This window comes from Sus scrofa, chromosome 16 (genome assembly GCF_054392235.1).
Source record: "Sus scrofa isolate SSC_HxYL_T2T_F1_AM1 chromosome 16, Sscrofa_HxYL_maternal_Yorkshire_Landrace_v2.0, whole genome shotgun sequence".
NCBI lineage: Eukaryota > Metazoa > Chordata > Mammalia > Artiodactyla > Suidae > Sus > Sus scrofa.
The window spans coordinates 83,059,286-83,077,581 of NC_139398.1; the positions used below are offsets into that span (position 1 = coordinate 83,059,286).

Here is an 18,296-nt window from a genome sequence, read left to right on the forward strand (position 1 = left end):
ATATCTGAATTCTGGGGGTAGGGTAATCTGGAGGTAGGGTAGAGAATGTGACAGAACACAGATGGAAGGGCTGGGAGAGAGTAGTGTGTATGATTTCTTATCTCAAAGAATTACTCAAACCAGTGAAACATGTTTGGAAGACAGTTGGATGGAATGCCTTTCCTTATTTTTGCAGGGGTCTTCCCTAAAGACCCAAACAGGTCTTTTTCACATCTACACATCTTCTCCAAGTCACTTCCCATTATAATGCAATTCTGCTGACAAGTTGCTAGATTTTTTATTTCATACTCAAGGAAGAGTAATAGAAAAGAAATGAAAGAAATGGAAGCAAGGAAGAAATGGAAGGAAGGAAGGAAGAGAGGAAGGAAGGAATCCCAAAAGCCAAAGCAGTAATGAATGGTGAGAATTTCGGGTAGTATGGATGGTCGGAGTGGGAGTGGAAGGGAGAACTAGTTTGTCATAGTCTTTTCTTGCCATTACACCTCTACCTACCCTACCCCCTCACCCATAGAAATCTACTTTGCAATTAGAAGAAACATAAATTTGAAGGCTTCCCCTTTACTAGCTGAGAGGTCTTAGACAAATTCATTTTATTTTATAAGCTTCTAGTGTCTTGTCTCTGAAATTGATAAAATACCAAATGCTGCTAAAGGCCACTGGAAAGAGTAAAAGAGAGTAAACAGGTGAAGACTTGCCTAGTAGATGCTCAGTACACACTTCTTCCCCTTACCTTGCCTGATCATCCCTGTTTCCTGATGGGCTAGGCTCAGACAGTCCAGTATTCGGAGAACTCAGGAGAACATAACACAGTCATGGAAAACACAGCTGGGCAGTAGTGGGTGGAGGGGATCACTCTTGACAAGATAGCCAGAACAGGAGATGCCAAGCTGGGATGCAAGTTCTAAGGATAAGAAGTCCCTTTTATGTGTGTTTATGCCTCATTTCCCAATTAAATCATACTTTTTTGGCACAGAATTCATTGCTATTTCTTCCCTAAGACCGGCTGAAACATTCAGTCATTCAGCATCTGACCATATTACATTTAAGACATATTGCAGGGACTCTGGGGTCTGACCACTGGATGTGAATTCTCAAGCTACATTTTCCAGCTGGGTCACCCACAACAAACAATATAATTTCAATAAACCTCAATCTTTCATCTGTAAAACCGAGTAAAAATCATTCCTACCCACATGTTCATTGCAGCACTATTCACAATAGCCAGAACATGGAAACAATCCAAATGTCTATCGACAGAGGATTGGATTCGGAAGATGTGGTATATATACACAATGGAATACTACTCAGCCATAAAAAAGGATGACATAATGCCATTTGCAGCAACATGGATGGAACTAGAGAATCTCATACTGAGTGAAATGAGCCAGAAAGGCAAAGGCAAATACCATATGATATCACTTATAACTGGAATCTAATATCCAGCACAAATGAACATCTCCTCAGAAAAGAAAATCATGGACTTGGAGAAGAGACTTGTGGTTGCCTGATGGGAGGGGGAGGGAGTAGGAGGGATTGGGAGCTTGGGCTTATCAGACACAACCTAGAATAGATTTACAAGGAGATCCCGCTGAATAGCATTGAGAACTATGTCTAGATACTCATGTTACAACAGAAGAAAGGGTGGGGGAAAAACTGTAATTGCAATGTATACATGTAAGGATAACCTGACCCCCTTGCTGTACAGTGGGAAAATAAAAAAAAAAATAAAAAAAAATAAAAAACAAATCATTCCTACATCAAAGAGTTGAGCTCTAGTTGAGGTCATAGATATGAAATGCTTGACAAAACAGCAAAGAGTAAGCCATCTGTAAATATCAGTTATAACAGTTATTGTTGTTAGGGCCAGGAACATGAAGGGAATAAGACTTGATTTCCAGCCCAAGAACTTTCAGTGTAATAAGGGAGACAGACAAGAAAAAACCTAATTGCAAAAAAGTGTAAGTGCTACAAAGTAAATACCCAAATATAGGGTAGAGTGGGTACTTTAGAAGGGACTTTTAATCCAGACCTAGGAGTAAGGAAAGGCTTCCAGAGCCAAGCAATACCTAAGCTTAGAAAACCTTAAGGGTCAGTAAGAAAGAGTACAAAGACCTGAAGGCAGGAAGAAAGACACGGACATCTTGGGGAACTAACATTCTTAAATGCAACAGAGAGTATGAGGAGAAAAGTCAAGGAGCCTCAGTCAGAGAGGACAGCAAGGACCAGAGGTGCTCCCAAGGAGTTCCCGTCGTGGTGCAGTGGTTAACGAATCCGACTAGGAACCATGAGGTTGCGGGTTCAATCCCTGTCCTTTCTCAGTGGGTTAACGATCTGGCGTTGCCATGAGCTGTGGTGTAGGTCGCAGACATGGCTCGGATCCTGTGTTGCTGTGGCTCTGGCATAGGCTGGCAGCTACAGCTCCGATTAGACCCCTAGCCTGGAAAACTCCATATGCCACGGGAGTGGCCCAAGAAATGGCAAAAAGACAAAAAAAAAAAAAAAAAAAAAAGTGCTCCCAAGACCTCCTAAGACCATGCCTTGAATTTGCTCATGCTACAAATGGATCTGCCCATTTTATGGATGAGACAAATGAAGCAAGACAAGGTCACAGCTTGATGAATTAGAACAGAGCCCAGGACTGTGGATTCTCAATATAGTTCCCGTCCTGTTAAACCACCAGCTTTTTATTTTCTAAATTTCTTCATGTATTGATCCTTTGATCACTATGTAATATCCTTTACTTACAACGTTGCGTTAACTTCTGCTATCTAGCCAAGTGATTCTGTTATAAATATATACACATCCATTTCCATACAGGTTATCACAGAGTACTGAGTAGATTTCCCTGACATAGAGCAGATCCCTGAGGACCATCCATTCCATACCCAATAGTGTGCGTATGCCAATCCCAAAACCCCAATTCATCCTTCTTCTACCCTCCCCCTTTAGTATCCTTAAGTTTGTTTTCAAAGACTGTGAATGTGTTTCTGTTTTGCAAATAAGTTTATTTGTATCATTTTTTAAGATTCCACATATAAGTAATATCATATGATATTTGTCTTCTCTAACTTACTTCACTTGGTATGATAATCTCTAGGTCCTCATCCATGTTGCTGCAAATCATTTCTTTCACCACCTACTTGAAAGTGAGCATTTTGCAACAGCTGAAGCCTAGGTCCCTTCAGTTGTGTGAATAATCTCCCCCTCACCAGGATGAGCAGCCAAGAGCTGTAGGATGCAGTCACCTCCCTCCCACCTTTGTGTCACATTCTCTGAACTGAGACAGTGTACTGAAATACTTGAGGAAATCATTCTTCCACTAGAAATGCCAGTAACAGAAATTAAGATTTGACAGATGAGGGAAAAGAGAGACCAACCCAAGGAACTGTCACTGGAGTCCTTGTTCATTTTGCTTTGCAGGAGTTTCTGCTGCCTGAAGAGAGACAACAAAAAAAGCAAAACAAAACAAAAAAGAAAACCACCTTTGAGGAGTGATTTGATAGTGAGTGGTGACCCACTGGAAGCATTAGAGGGAAAAAAAAACACAAAAGTGGCCTTTGAAATAGCGCAATTTTGCTAAGCTAAGGGAAAATGAAAGACTGGAAAGAAAATAAAAAAGACTTGTGTTGGTTTCCAAGACTTTGCAAGCAAAGGCCAGAATTTGGAACACTATGCTGAAGCAAAGGCAAATCAGAGAAGGAAGATGCTGAGGATAATCTGACTTTGAAATTAGGAAGAAAGTGAAAATATAGTCTTTAAGTTTGTGGTGAAATGTACAAATAGAATCAACACCTTTTGCTCCTTGGTGTGGATGCCCATGTACCTTAAGGGAAGGCAATGGATAAAGGATCTTCTATGACATTTCAGATTACAAAACTAGAAGGTTCTTCTTTGGATAAAAATATGGAGTGACCCCTTTCAAAGACCTTTGTATGGATAGAACACACACTCAAGAACCTAGGCTACTGTGAAAAAGAGGTATGGCAGGTCAGGGACTGGGATTTTTTTTCAGCGAGGAGTCTGTAATGTTATAGATAAAAGACAGGCATACTTCAGAGGCAGCTAAGAGATGGGACACCAAAAAAGGGAATTTATTTCAGGAAGAAAACCCAAACTCTCCCTTTTTTGAAATAAAAGGGCAGTCATAGTCTCTGCTATGTGCATCGCAATTTCATCACACACTGCACTGGGTTCTCCAATAATCTTACAGAATCTTCACTAGTAAACTTTGGTTGAAGATTTCCACTATGGGAAAGCTAACCCTACTTGACACTAGGCGGCATTCAATGAAGTACAGGGCAGAGAGCGACCCAAGAGAAGTTTAAATCTAGTTTGGCGGCAAAAACACACATAGGAAAAGTACATGACAGGACAGGACTGTATACCAAACGTCAGAGATTTCTCTAGTCTCATAGCATTGTGCTTGGAGAAAATGCTGGAAACGATTTCAATTTTTTAAAATTTATCAAGGCTTGATCTGTTGCCCAAGATGTGTTCTGTCCTGGGGAGTGTTCCGTGTGCACTTGAACAGAAAGTATATTCTGCTGCTATGGGGTGAAATATCCAGTTAAGTCTATCTGGTCTAACATATCATTGAAGGCCCGTGTTTACTTGCTGATTTTCTGTCTGGATGATCTGTCCACTGGTGTAAGTGTGGTGTTAAAATACCCCACTGGGAGTTCCAGTTGTGGTACAGGAGAAACGAATCTGACTAGTAAACATGAGGTTGCGGGTTCAGTCCCTGGCCTCACTCAGTGGGTTAAAGATCTGGCGTTGCCATGAGCTGTGGTGTAGATCGCAGACATGGCTCAGATCCTGAGTTGCTGTGGCTGTGGCATAGGCTGGTGGCTGCAACTCCGATTTGACCCCTAGTCTGGGAACCTTCATATGCCGCAGGTGGTGGGTGCAGCCCTAAAAAGCAAAAAAAAGCAAAAAATCCCCCAGTAATATTGTGTTACTGTCAATTTCCCTTCTTATGGCTGTTAGTAGTTGCCTTATATATTGTGCTGCTCTTACACTGGGGGCATATATATTTTAAATTGTTATTTCTTCTTCATGTATTGATCCTTTGATCACTATGTAATATCCTTACTGTCTCTTGTGACCCGGTTTATTTTAAAATCTATTTTGTCTGATATGAGTATTGCTACTCCTGCTTTTATTTTTTTCTTTCTTTATTTATTTTTCCACTGTACAGCATGGGGACTAAGTTGCACATACATGGATACATAATTTTTCCTCCCATTGTCCTGTTGCCATGTAACTATCTAGACATAGTTCTCAGTGCTACACAGCAGGATCTCATGGCTAATCCATTCCAAAAGAAACAGTTTGCATCTATTAACCCCAAGCTCCCAATACCTCCCACTCCCTCCCTCTCCCCCAAGGCAGCCACAAGTCTGTTCTCCAAGTCCATGATTTTCTTTTCTGTGGAAAGATTCATTTGTGCCATCTATTAGATTCCATTTATAAGTGATATCATACGGTATTTGTCTTTCTCTTTCTGACTTATTTCACTTAGTATGAGAGTCTCTAGTTCCATCCATGTTGCTGCAAATGGCATTATGTCATTCTTTTTGATGGCTGAGTAGTATTCCATTGTGTATATATACCACATCTCCCTAATCCAATCATCTGTCAATAGACATTTGCGTTGTTTCCATGTCTTGGCTGTTGTGAATAGAGCTGCAGCGAACATGCGGGTGCATGTGTCTTTTTTAAGGAAAGTTTTGTCTGGATATATGCTCAAGAGTGGGACTGCTGGGTCATATGGTAGTTCTATGTATGGATTTCTAAGGTAGCTCCATACGATTCTCCATAGTGGTTGTACCAGCTTACATTCCCACCAACACTGTAGGAGGGTTCCCTTTTTCTCCACCAGCCCTCCAGCACTTGCTATTTGTGGACTTCTGAATGATGGCCATTCTGACTGGTGTGAGGTGGGATCTCATGGTAGTTTTGATTGACATTTCTCTAATAATCAGGGATGTTGAGCATTTCTTCATGTGCTTGTTGGCCATCTGTATATCTTCCTTGGAGAACTGTCTATTCAGGTCTTTTGCCCATTTTTCCATTGGGTGGTTGGCTTTTTTGCTGTTGAGTTGTGTAAGTTGCTTGTATATATATTCTAGAGATTAAGCCCATGTCCACTGCATCATTTGAAACAATTCTCTCCCATTCTGTAAGTTGTCTTTTTGGTTTCTCTTTGGTTTCTTTTGCTGTGCAAGAGCTTGTCAGTTCGATTAAGTCCCATTGGTTTATTTTTGCTCTTATTTCTGTTGCTTTGGGAGACAGACCTGAGAAAATATTCATGAGGTTGATGTCGGAGAATGTTTTGCCTATGTTTTCTTCTAGGAGTTTGATGGTGTCTTGTCTTATGTGTAAGTCTGTCAGCCATTTTGAGTATATTTTCATGCATGGTGTGAGGGTGTGTTCTAGTTTCATTGATTTGCATGCAACTGTCCATATTTCCCAGCAATACTGGCTGGATAGACTTTCTTTTTCCCATTTTATGTCTTGCCTCTTTTGTCAAAGATTAGTTGACCATAGATGTCTTATTTCTGGGTTGTCTATTCTGTTCCATTGGTTTGTATGTCTGTTTTGGTACCAGTACCACACTGTCTCGATCTCTGTGTCTCTATAGTATTGCTTGAAGTCTGGAAGAGTTATGCCTCCTGCTTGGAGCAATTCTGAGTCTTTTGTGGTTCCATATAAATTTTTGGATTGTTTGTTCTAGTTCTGTGAAAAACGTTGTGGGTAATTTGATAGCAATTGTATTTAATCTGTAGATTGCTTTGGGTAGTATGGCCATTTTTACAATATTGATTTTCCCAATCCATGGAATATCTTTCTAATTCTTTACATCTACTGTAATTTTCTTGATTAATGTTTTATAGTTCTCAACATATAAGTCCTTTACCTCCTTGGTCAGGTATATTCCCAGGTATTTGATTTTGGGGGGGTGCAATTTTGAAAGATATTGTGTTTTTGTATTCCTTTTCTAATATTTCATTGTTAGTATACAGAAATGCGACTGATTTCTGAATGTTAATCTTTATCCTGCTACTTTGCTGAATTTGTTGATCAGTTTAAGTAGTTTTTGGGTTGAGTCCTTAGGGTTTTCTATGTATAATATCATGTCATCTGCATACAGTGACAGTTTTACCTCTTCTCTTCCCATTTATTTGCCTTTTATTTCTTTTGTTTGTCTAATTGCTGTGGCTAGGACTTCTAAAACTATGTTGAATAGCAGTGGTGAGCGTGGGCATCCCTGTCTTGTTCCAGATTTTAGTGAGAAGGCTTTCAGTTTTTCCCCATTGAGTATTATATTTGCTGTGGGTTTATCATAAACGGCTTTGATTATATTCAGGAATGTTCCCTCTCTACCCACTTTGGTGAGGGTCTTGATCATGAATGGATGTTGGACTTTGTCAAATGCTTTTTCTGCATCTATTGAGATAATCATGTGATTTCTGACTTTTCTTTTGTTAATGTGGTTATGACATTGATTTATTTACATATGTTGAACCATCCTTGTGAACCTGGGATGAATCCCACCTGGTCATGGTGTATGATTTTTTGATGTGTTGTTGGATTCAGTTGGCTAGAATTTTGTTGAGAATTTTGCGTCTATATTCATCAAAGATATTGGCCAATAGTTTTCTTTTTTGGTGGTATCTTTGTCTGGTTTTGGAATTAGGGTGATGGTGACATTATAGAATGTCTTTGGGAGTGTTCCTTCTTCTTCAATCTTTTGAAAAATTTTAAGGAGAATGGGCACAAGATCCTCTTTGTATGTTTGGTAGAATTCGCCTGTGAAGCCATCGGGTCCTAGGCTTTTATTTGTAGGGAGTGTTTTTATGATGTATTCAATTTCATTTCTAGTCATCAGTCTGTTCAGTTGGTCTATTTCTTCTTGATTCAGTTTTGGCAGGCTAAAAGTAAGTCTCTAGAAAGTTGTCCATTTCTTCCAGATTGTCAAATTTGTTGGTATATAATTTTTTTTTGTCTTTTTGCCATTTCTAGGGCCACTCCCGCCGCATATGTAGGTTCCCAGGCTAGGGGTCTAATCGGAGCTGTAGCCTCTGGCCTATGCCAGAGCCACAGCAACGCGGGATCCGAGCCACGTCTGCAACCTACACCATAGCTCACGGCAACGCCGGATCATTAACCCACTGAGCAAGGGCAGGGACCGAACCCGCAACCTCATGGTTCCTAGTCGGATTCGTTAACCACTGCACCATGACAGGAACTCCTGTTGGTATATAATTGTTCATAGTATTCTCTTATGGTTTTCTGTATTTCTGCAGTATCCATTGTGATTTCTCCTTTTTCATTTCTAATTTTGTTTATTTGGGTTCTTTCTGTCCTCTTCTTAGTGAGTCTAGCCAGAGGTTTGTCAATTTTGTTTACTTTTTTCAAAGAACCAGCTCTTGGTTTTATTAATTTTCTCTGTTGTTTTTTTGAATCTACTCCTGCTTTTCTGTAGCTCCCATTTGCATGTAGTATTTTATTCCATCCCCTCACTTTAAATCTGGACATACAGTGGAGGAAAGATAGTCTCTTCAATAAATGGTACTAGGAAAACTGAACAACTGCATGTAAGAGGATGAAATTAGAACATTGTCTAACACCATACACAAAAATAAACTCAAAATGGATTAAAGGCCTAAATGTAAGGCCAGACACTATAAAACTCCTAGAGGGAAACATGGGTAGATGCTCTTTGACATAAATCATAGCAACATCTTGTTTGATCCACCTCCTAGAGTAATGACAATAACGACACAAATAAACCAATGGGACCTAATTAAACTCAAAAGCTTCTGCACAGCAAATGAAACCATTTAAAAAATGAAAAGACAATCCACAGAATGGGAGAAAATTTTTGCAAATGACTTAACCGACAAAGGTATAATCTCCAAAGTACACGAACAACTCAAACAACTCAATTTAAAAAAAAAATTGAAAAATGGGCAGAAGACCTAAATAGACATTTCTCCCAAGAAGGCATACATACAGATGGCCAGCAGGCACATGAGAAAATGCTAAACATCACTAATTATTAGAGAAATGCAAACCAAAACTACAATGAGTTACCACCTCATACCAGAGTGGCCATCATTAACAAATCAACAAATAACAAATGCTGGAGAGGATGTGGAGAAAAAGGAACCCTCCTACAGTGTTGGTGGGAATGTAAATTGGTACAACCACTATGGAAATACCTCAGAAACTAAATATAGAACTATCGTATGACACAGCGGTCCCACTCCCGGGCATATATCCAAAATTTTCATTGAAAACATGGCACGCACCCTTATGTTCATCACAGCACTATTCACAATAGCCAAGACATGGGAACAACCTAAATGCCCATCTATGGATGAATGGATTAGGAAGATGGGGTACATATATATAATGGAATACTGCTCAGCAATTAAAAAGGACAAAATAATGCCATTTGCAGCAACATGGATGGAACTAGAGACTCTCATACTGAGTTAAGTCAGAACGAGAAAGACGGACACCGTATGATATCACTTATATATGGAGCCTAAAATATGGCACAAATGACCTACAAAACAGAAAAGATCATGGACATAGGACTGACTCATGTTTGCCAGAGGGAGGAGGAAGACGTAGGATGGATTGGGAGTCTGGGGTTAGTAGATGAAAATTCTTGCATTTGGAGTGAACAGGCAATGAGATCCTGCTGTATGGCACAGGGAAATATATATCTAATCACTTGTGATAGTACATGATGGAGGATAATGTGAAAAAAAAAGAGTGTATATATGTGTATGACTGGATTACTTTGCTGCATGGCAGAAAATGATAGAACATTGTAAATCAATCATAATAAATATTTTTAAGTGTCATTGATAATATTAATCATTGCAAAGGCAATAGCACTGTAAAAGTTCCAAAGGCAAAATGTCTGCTGGTCTTATCACTTCAGCAAGGGTGTGTGCTTCACAAAGAGTCCCATTTTATGTTTATCCATGTATTACATCTACACAGACCACTAGGCTGAGGGATGAAAAAAGGTCACTACAGAGCTCTTGCCTTTAAGCAGAAGCAGTAATGTCATGTAGAGTCCAAGCCTAGAGTCATGTAGTTGCAGACTGGTTCTTGGGAGAAAAACTGCAATTATGGCAAATGTTGACATGCTTCTTACTCTGTAGATAGAGTAGTGCTATAGTTAAAATGTAGGAGCTGCCACTGAACTGCCTCAATTTGAAACCTGGGTTTTTTTTAACGTATTAATGTACAACCTTGGATTACATACATAAACTCTCTATGCCTCAGTTTCCTCACTTTGAAAGAGGGATAATTACAGTATCTACTGGTGGAAACCATCCACCAAGATGGCCCCCAATATCTGTACTATGGACTGAATATTACTGTCTTCCTAAAATTCAGATGTTGAGGCTTAACCCCCCCCCAGCCCCCATGTGATAGTATTAGGAGATAGCACTTAAAGAAGTGATGGGGTCATTAGGGGGGAGCCCTCACAAACAGGATTGATGCCCTTATAAGAGACTCCAGAGAGGTCCCTTGCCCTTCTGCCATGTGAGGTCACAGCAAAAAGGCAGCTGCCTTTGAACCAGGAAACTGGCTCTTGCCAGACACAGAATCTGCTGGTACCTTGGTCTTAGACTTCCCAGTTTCCAGAACTGAAATAGATAAATGTCAGTTGTTTTAAGCACCAGCTTGTGGTGTTTTTAATTATAGCAGTGCAAAAATATTAAAACAATATCCTTGTGGTGAACTTAAACATTACACCAGCGCTATTCCCTGTAATCACCAACATATAGCAGAAGCGATGGAACGTCACTTCAGAGGCCGGGTTATAAAAGACCGTGGCTTCTCCCTCAGACACTCTCTCACCTCCTCTCTCACCCTTGCTCTCGTGCTCTCTCTCTCTCGCTCTCTCTCTCTCTCTCTCTCTCTCTCTCTCTCTCTCTCTCTCTCTCTGATCTTTTGACCTAGAAAAAGCCAAATGCCATTTTGTGAGCAGCCATGTAGAAAGACCATTGGGTGAGAAACTAAAGCCTCATCTCAAGGGCCAGTGAAGACTGAGACCTGCCAAACACCACCCAAGGATATTTTAGGTCGATTCTCCAGCCCCAGTTGAGCCTTGAGATGATTCCAGTCCCAGCCAAAGGCTTGTCCACAACCCTATGAGAGACCTTGAGCCACGGCCACCCAGCGAAACCCTGCCGACTTCCCATACTTCACAAACTGTGAGAGAGAATAAGGTTGTTGGTCTCAGTGTCTAAGTTTTTTTGTTGTTGTTTTTTGTTTTGGGGTGGGTTTTCTTTTTCTTTATTTTTTGTCTTTTGTCCTTATAGGGCCGCACCAGCAGCATATGGATGTTCCCAGGCTAGGGGTCTAGTCAGAGCTGCAGCTGCCGGCCTACCCCACAGTCACAGCAATGCCAGATCCAAGCTGTGTCTTTGACCTACACCAAGCTCATGGCAACACCAGATCCTTAACCCACTGAGCAAAGCCAGGGATCGAACCTACAACCTCACAGTTCCTAGTCAGATTCATTTCCACTGCACCACAATAAGAACTCCCTCAGCTTCTAAATTTTGAGGTAACTCATTCACCATAATAAATAACTAATATATCCATCTCGTTAACTAGTTATGAAAAGTAAAGGAGATGATAGATCTAAGCATTTAGTGCCTGGCACTTAACAGTCAATAAGTAGTTGCTACAATTATGGACAAGACACCAGGCAAAGTATTTCATACACACAATCTCATTTACTTCTTATAACCTAGTATGGGATCAGTGAATTTTATACAAATTTGAAATACTGTGCTAAAAAGATAAAAATCTCACTTTATGCACTGAATGCAATACAATGTCAATCTTTACTCTTCCCATGTTGTTCAAATGTTACATAATTTTAAAGTTTATGAACTAAATGATCTAGAAATTATGTTTATACCCTTTCTTAACACTTAAAATGACAGTGGTACCAGTTTAGCTCAATAACAGTCTTGTGGTTTTCTGAGCACCCAATCCCAACATGTGTTTCAGGGGTGCTTTCTGCCCGCACCCGGAGGCTGTCTGAGAATACATCTAAATTCTGACACAGAATTTAGATGGCATCAAATTCCGGCTAAGAGTTGAGTCCTACAAGACTCCCCACTGCCCACCCCAGATATCAGTTCCCAACCCAGACTGTTAACTGTGCTTCTGACCTACATGCTACCAATTACAGATTCTAACAGCTCTCTCCAACTCAGGATGCCAACCCAAGTCCAGGTTGTTACCTGTACTTCTGATTGACTAACTATAAATCAGAGGTTCCCAAGACCCCTCCTCGGGTTTAGTTAATTTGCTACAGTGGCTCACAGAATTGCAGAGAAATATTTTACTTACCAGAGCACTGGTTTATTATGAAAGGCTATAACTTAGGAAGAGTCAAATGGAAGACACGCACAAGGCAAGGTACGGGAAAGGGCACAGAACTTCCATGCTCTCTCCAGCACACCGTTCTCCCAGAACCTCCAGGTGTTCAGCAGTCCCAAAGCTCTCTGAACCCTGTCCTCTGGGGTTTTATGCAGCTATCACTGCATAGGCATAACGTGCCAACTCATTGGCCATTGGTGACTGATTCGACCTCAAGACCCTCTTTCCTCCACAGAACTTGGAGGGGAGGGGTGGCTGGAACTGAAAGTTCCAACCCTCTAATCATGTGGTTAACTCCACAGGCAGCCAGCCCCCAACCTTATGTGTATCCAAAAGTCAAGTCATTAACCTAACAAACAACATCTCTCTCTACTCTCCAAATTCCAAAGCTTTTAGGAATTTGAGGCCAGAAATGGGGTGAAGATCAAATGTATAGTTCTTATTATAAATCACAATATCACAGGCAGAAATACAATCCTCTTCTTTTCTCAGTCCTATGAGAAATTGATTTTGAAATATGTGTTTTGAAGCTTATGTGGTCTCCTGGAATGTTTCTCTCTGATAAAATGATTATTACTGTCCACATTTTGAGGAAACTGAGGCCTGTAAGAAATGTGGGTTAACTTGTCCATATTGACAGTTCTAAGTGGCAGGAGGTGGAATTTGACCCCAGACAGCTGGCCTTCAGAACCATGCTCTGAACCACAAAATTATGTTAGAGAAAAGAAAAGCCAACTTTACAGTCCCCTCTGAGCTGCCTTGGGGTGAGCCCAAAGTTAACATTGTCCAGCTATTGATCACAGAAAGCCATCTCACTTCCTCTATTATTGGTGCATTTCAATAAGTATCGGAATTAATCAGCAACCTCAACATTATCCTCTCTTGGACCTTAGCCACAATCCAAATACATATACGTATACGAGGTACGCCGATGGTGTTTAATTCAAATTTATACACCAGTTATCTTTTCTTTACTTCTTAATTACACTTTGGTTCCATTTACAGTTATCTCGTTGAATACAATTTATACTCAGAAACACATGGCCAGAGAGAGGAGTAGTGCAGTGATGTCACATGAGGCATTTGCTGAAGCTTTCAAACAAACTCAAGCTTCCCAACTCATTTGAAGCAAATTTTCCTGTTAGGTCAAAGAGCGTTTTTCCTTCAAGGAGTGGCTTACCTTTTGGACATGAATCAGGTGACACATGGAATGAAGAAAGAAAGCCCGCTTTTTGTGTGCCAGACTATGCACTAAATGCTTCACAAGGTTACCTCACTGAATCCTCACAACAAACCTTCCAGGTAAGTAGTTTATCACACATGCATTGATGTATACACACACACATACCACATTTATAGAGAAAGTGGCAGAGTAGAATCTGACTTCAAATTCCAGCAATGGAGACTCAACTCCCAATTTCCTGCCAGTTCATGTGATGCCTGGAAGCAGTGCCTGGCTTGGTTGAGCCATCGCACCAGTGTATACAGTGATCTTAAGAGCAGAAAATGGAGTACTTTCCCGCCAGAGGTGGGAGACCATCTCCAACCCAGCAGAAAGCAACAATCCAGACTTGATAGATGGGCTAGAAGAGACCCTCTCAAATGCATTGCACATAAAAATCACCTGCGACCTAGTTAACTCACAGATTCTGGCTCCTTAGGTCTAGAGTGGAGTCTGAGATTCTTAATTTCTAACCACCTCTCAGGTGATGCTCATGCTGCTGGTCTACAGCCCCCACTTGGAGAAACAAAGTTTTAGGGCACAGTAGCAAGAATACAATACTGATGACATTCCGAATTATGTGCTGATAAAGGAAGGTTTTTTAAAAACAGGTAAAAGTAAAAAAAAAAAAAAAAAAAAAAAAAAAAAAAAAAAACAGGTAAAAGTGAAACGTTCTGCATTTTGATTAGGTTCAATTGTATATGCAAAAAATGATGATCTTCATGATGAAAGTAACTTTTATTCAAGGCTACCATGAACTGTTCCGAGTGCTTGATGTGTCATAAATCATGAACCTCACAAGTCTTCTGAGGTGAATACCACTGTCATCCCGTTTGACAGAGGAGTAAATTGAGGAACAGAGAGAAAGGTGACTCGCTGACACACATTATTTTTAAAAGCACCAAGACTGAACCCAGATAACCTGTCTCCAAAGATGGGCTTGACATCTTATCCCGTACAATAGACCTAACAATTTTAGTTAACCACAAGCTCAGGGTGGGCCAATAATGTGTGCCAGTGGCTAAGGGCGCATACAATGATCTTGGTGATTGTACTGGGCCTGATAATTTGAAAAACCAACATCAAATACATAATTCACATGATCAAATTTAGCAATGGGCAATAAGACAGTGCATCAATTCAGGGTCAGAACAGAGACAGAATCCCCCTCAATGGAGATTCCAATGAAGGGACTCCTGCTGAAAGTTCAGGTAGGGTTACATGACAAACGAGCATGCCGAGGCACCTGGAGATAGCAACAGGTGAAAGCCATGAACTCCCTAAGGCTGAAAGGGCAAAGGCGGGGAGCAGAATTACTAGTTTCTAGTGAGAGCCAGATGGATCCAGGAGGGACCACGAGACGGCACCACAGGGATGGAGGAATGCAGTCCCAAGAACGGAATCTTGTGGAGGCAGGGAAAGAGGAGGGAAAGTACCTGGTCCTCTCTCTCCTCCTGCCTTCCAATCACCCACCTCTACTTCTAATTCAATATGGCGCAAGCCAGCAAAGGAGAGGTGAAGAAGCTCCGAGGGGGTCAATGTCCTAAGGCAGGAAGCACAACAGAAAACATTAGAAATGGATACAGAGAGAAGGGGCGAATGGAGATTAACCAGCATAGGTGTAAGGAACCTGGGAACTTTTCTATGTAGGACAGTTTAGACCAATGTGGGTATTTATAAACAAGGAGTGACTACCTGGCAGGAGCAAATTTACCACAATACAACTTGAAAGTTTGAGGTACACAGCAGAGAGGGGACAGTGCTCCTGTGGACCAAACATTAAATAGTGGGTCGAATGAATACGTAGGTTTGAACCCGATAGAAAGACACTTTTAACCAATGTAGAAAGGGCAGCTTTACAGAGCTCCAAGTTTGCCATCACCATAAATATTTCAGCATAGGGTCGAAACTGCCTGTGGCTGGGGGCATCTAATAGAAAAGATGCCAGCATAAAAATGGGTCCAGGAGACTTCTATAGTCTTCCAGCCTAAGATACTATAAACCTGTGAGGTTATGACAAGTCAGGCCAGGTAATCTCAAGGAGCTTGCTGAGTCATGCTGTACCAGGAGCACAGCCTCAGGACCCTGAGAATGAAGCTCAGCCAGCCTATGCCTTCACCTCTGCCTGACCTTTGGAGTGATGTTACCATGCTGCCATATCCAGCCTGACAGCTGGAGCCTCCTTTCTCACAACAATGACACCCCCTGACCTCTCTGGAGGGTTCCTGCTCCTCTTTGGTGAGTGCATTGCTAAGAGCATAACATCTGATGATTTCTGTATTGAGAGAGTCTCATGCTAAAAGCATGGAAAATGAGCATCCATTGGGGGTGAAAATGAATCCTTCCAAAATTCACATATCAGTGTCATTTAATGGGACAAGTGGTTGGCCCTGTCTTTCAACGATGTAACTCTTAAGTTTCAGAATGGGAGACTTAGTGTCAGAGAGTCCAGAGTTCACATCTTGGCTTCACTGCATAATAAGTGAGTAGCCACGGACAAATTACTGGCTTCTTTGATCTTTTACCTCCTCTTCTACAAAATGGGGATATTGATACCAACAGGTCAAAATAACTGATAGAAAGTAACTAAGACACTCCAAATAATCACTGAACAGTAGCTGTTATTAATAGCAACATCATCATCAACATCACCAGAGTGGAGAGAATGTCCCTGGGTCCAGGAGGAGGGGTCAAATACCTGAGAGGAAAGTAATGAATGAGGCGTTGAGACCTCTGTTCAGGTCCCACCAAGCCTCTGCCTCTCTCTGTGTTCAAACAGCCACCTCTCTGATGTTCACTATTCCCTCTCTGGGTAAAAAGGCATAGCAACCTTTGCCCTACTCAGGAATCTCCTGAGAAAACAAAAAGATGGTAAGGAGATCACCTGTGCAACATGTAACGAACTCCAATACTGACAAAATCCAGGCAGCAAACCTTAATGAGAGAAGTGGGTGGATAAAAACAGCCTGTTGGGAGTAGAGGGCCCTGAAAACACATTCATCACTAAAGGTGAGAAGTTGCTACTCAGCTCCATCTACCCAGTAGTGCCAGCTGCGCAAATATCTTGTCTTCCATGAAATCTCTGAAGTTTTAAGTGTTGATAACTAACTCGAAATTCTGAAACCTCTATGGGCCAAAAAAAAAAAAACCCAACTGTGGGCACCAATATGAGATCTCTAATAAAACATTATTCTCTTTCTCTCAGCACACGAGGAAGCAGGGGCACAGAAAGGTCCAGCAGTTTGCCTGAAGTCACTCAATTAGTTAACATCGCTAAGGAGGACATGATGCCATGCCCTTCTATCCCTTTTCAGAAGCCATTTTTACACCCCCCCCCCACGCACAAACTGGGCAATTCCAAGGGCGCTTTTATTGTTTATAGTCACATATGCATGTATTTCTTCTCCGAGCAAGCTTCTTGAGAGCATTTTCGAGGTCCTGTTCTGCCTAGCATTGATCATGTGTCTCTGCCTGCACTGACCACACTCCATGTGAGAACTGCAGGCTCAATTATAACATACTCATGAGTGATGAGTGCAGAGTGACAGCATATCTGTGTCCTGGAGGCAGGGCTTTAAAAGGCTCTTGAGTGATAACCTTCTACTGATGTTCCTTTTCTAAAAAGCAAAATAAATAGATGCCATTAGAATGCCTTACAAGTTATACAATAGTCTTACTTGGGAGGAAAACACATCTAAGTAGATATAAAAAATTACGTTGAGCAGTAGCTAGATGCCAGGTATGAACCGAAGACTACATCATTTACTTAATCCTTGCAACAACCCTCTGTGGTAGAAATGATCACCATTCCCACTCTGCAGATCAGGAAACCGAGGCATGGGCCCACTCTGCAGATCAGGAAACCGAGGCATGGGCCCACTCTGCAGATCAGGAAACCAAGGCATGGGGAGGTCAACTAAATTGCTCTGGGTCACAGTGCTAGAGAGAGAGCCAGGCTGACTCCAGAGCCCATGCCTCTACCTATGCATAGCCTCCCTTGGATGATCTAATTTAATGCTCACAGTGACCTTACAAATCCTGTCGTCTCCATTTTGCAGATGGGTAAACTGAGACTAAGGGAGGGTAAGTGTCTTACTCAGGATAGCATAGCTACCAAGTGGTGGAATTAGGATGGCTGCCATTTTCCATGATGCCTTTGTGGGAAAGGAACATTGGGACCATAGTTCTCTAAGCTGCTTTTCTTAGTTCTTAGTATTTTCTCAACTACTCCTTCTTGGAAACTGGCTCCCAGAGGCATGCTCGCATCTCCAGGTAAAGCATGAGTGCCCTGTTGGGGAGAAAAGGAAGAGCAGTGGCCTTCTGCTCATGGATATGACTAGAATATAAGCTGCATATGTTAGGAACCATGTCTCTTTTCTCCCTCTTCTATGCCTGAATCTTGGCACAGATCATCATAAATATTTGCTGAATGAATGTATGGGATGGATGAATGAATGAGATGAATGAACAGCAAAAACGTTTGAATTCTCCAGTTATGTTCCAAATACACTTCAAAGATTCAAATGAGAGGAACCCCTTAAGCTTAAAAAAAATTAGCAGAAAGCCAGAAGGTCAAAAGCAGAGTTTGGTTGAATAAATCTTTTCAGTTCTAACAAAGAAATCATTTAAAAGGAAGGACAAG

General features: G+C 41.2%; 1 long non-coding RNA gene across 5 annotated transcripts in view; it reads right to left on the minus strand.

Annotated features, from left to right (window-relative positions):
* Positions 1–18,296, minus strand: part of LOC110257249 (uncharacterized) — an 830,883-nt gene that overhangs the window by 510,857 nt on the left and 301,730 nt on the right. The gene's annotated exons all lie outside the window — the stretch shown is intronic.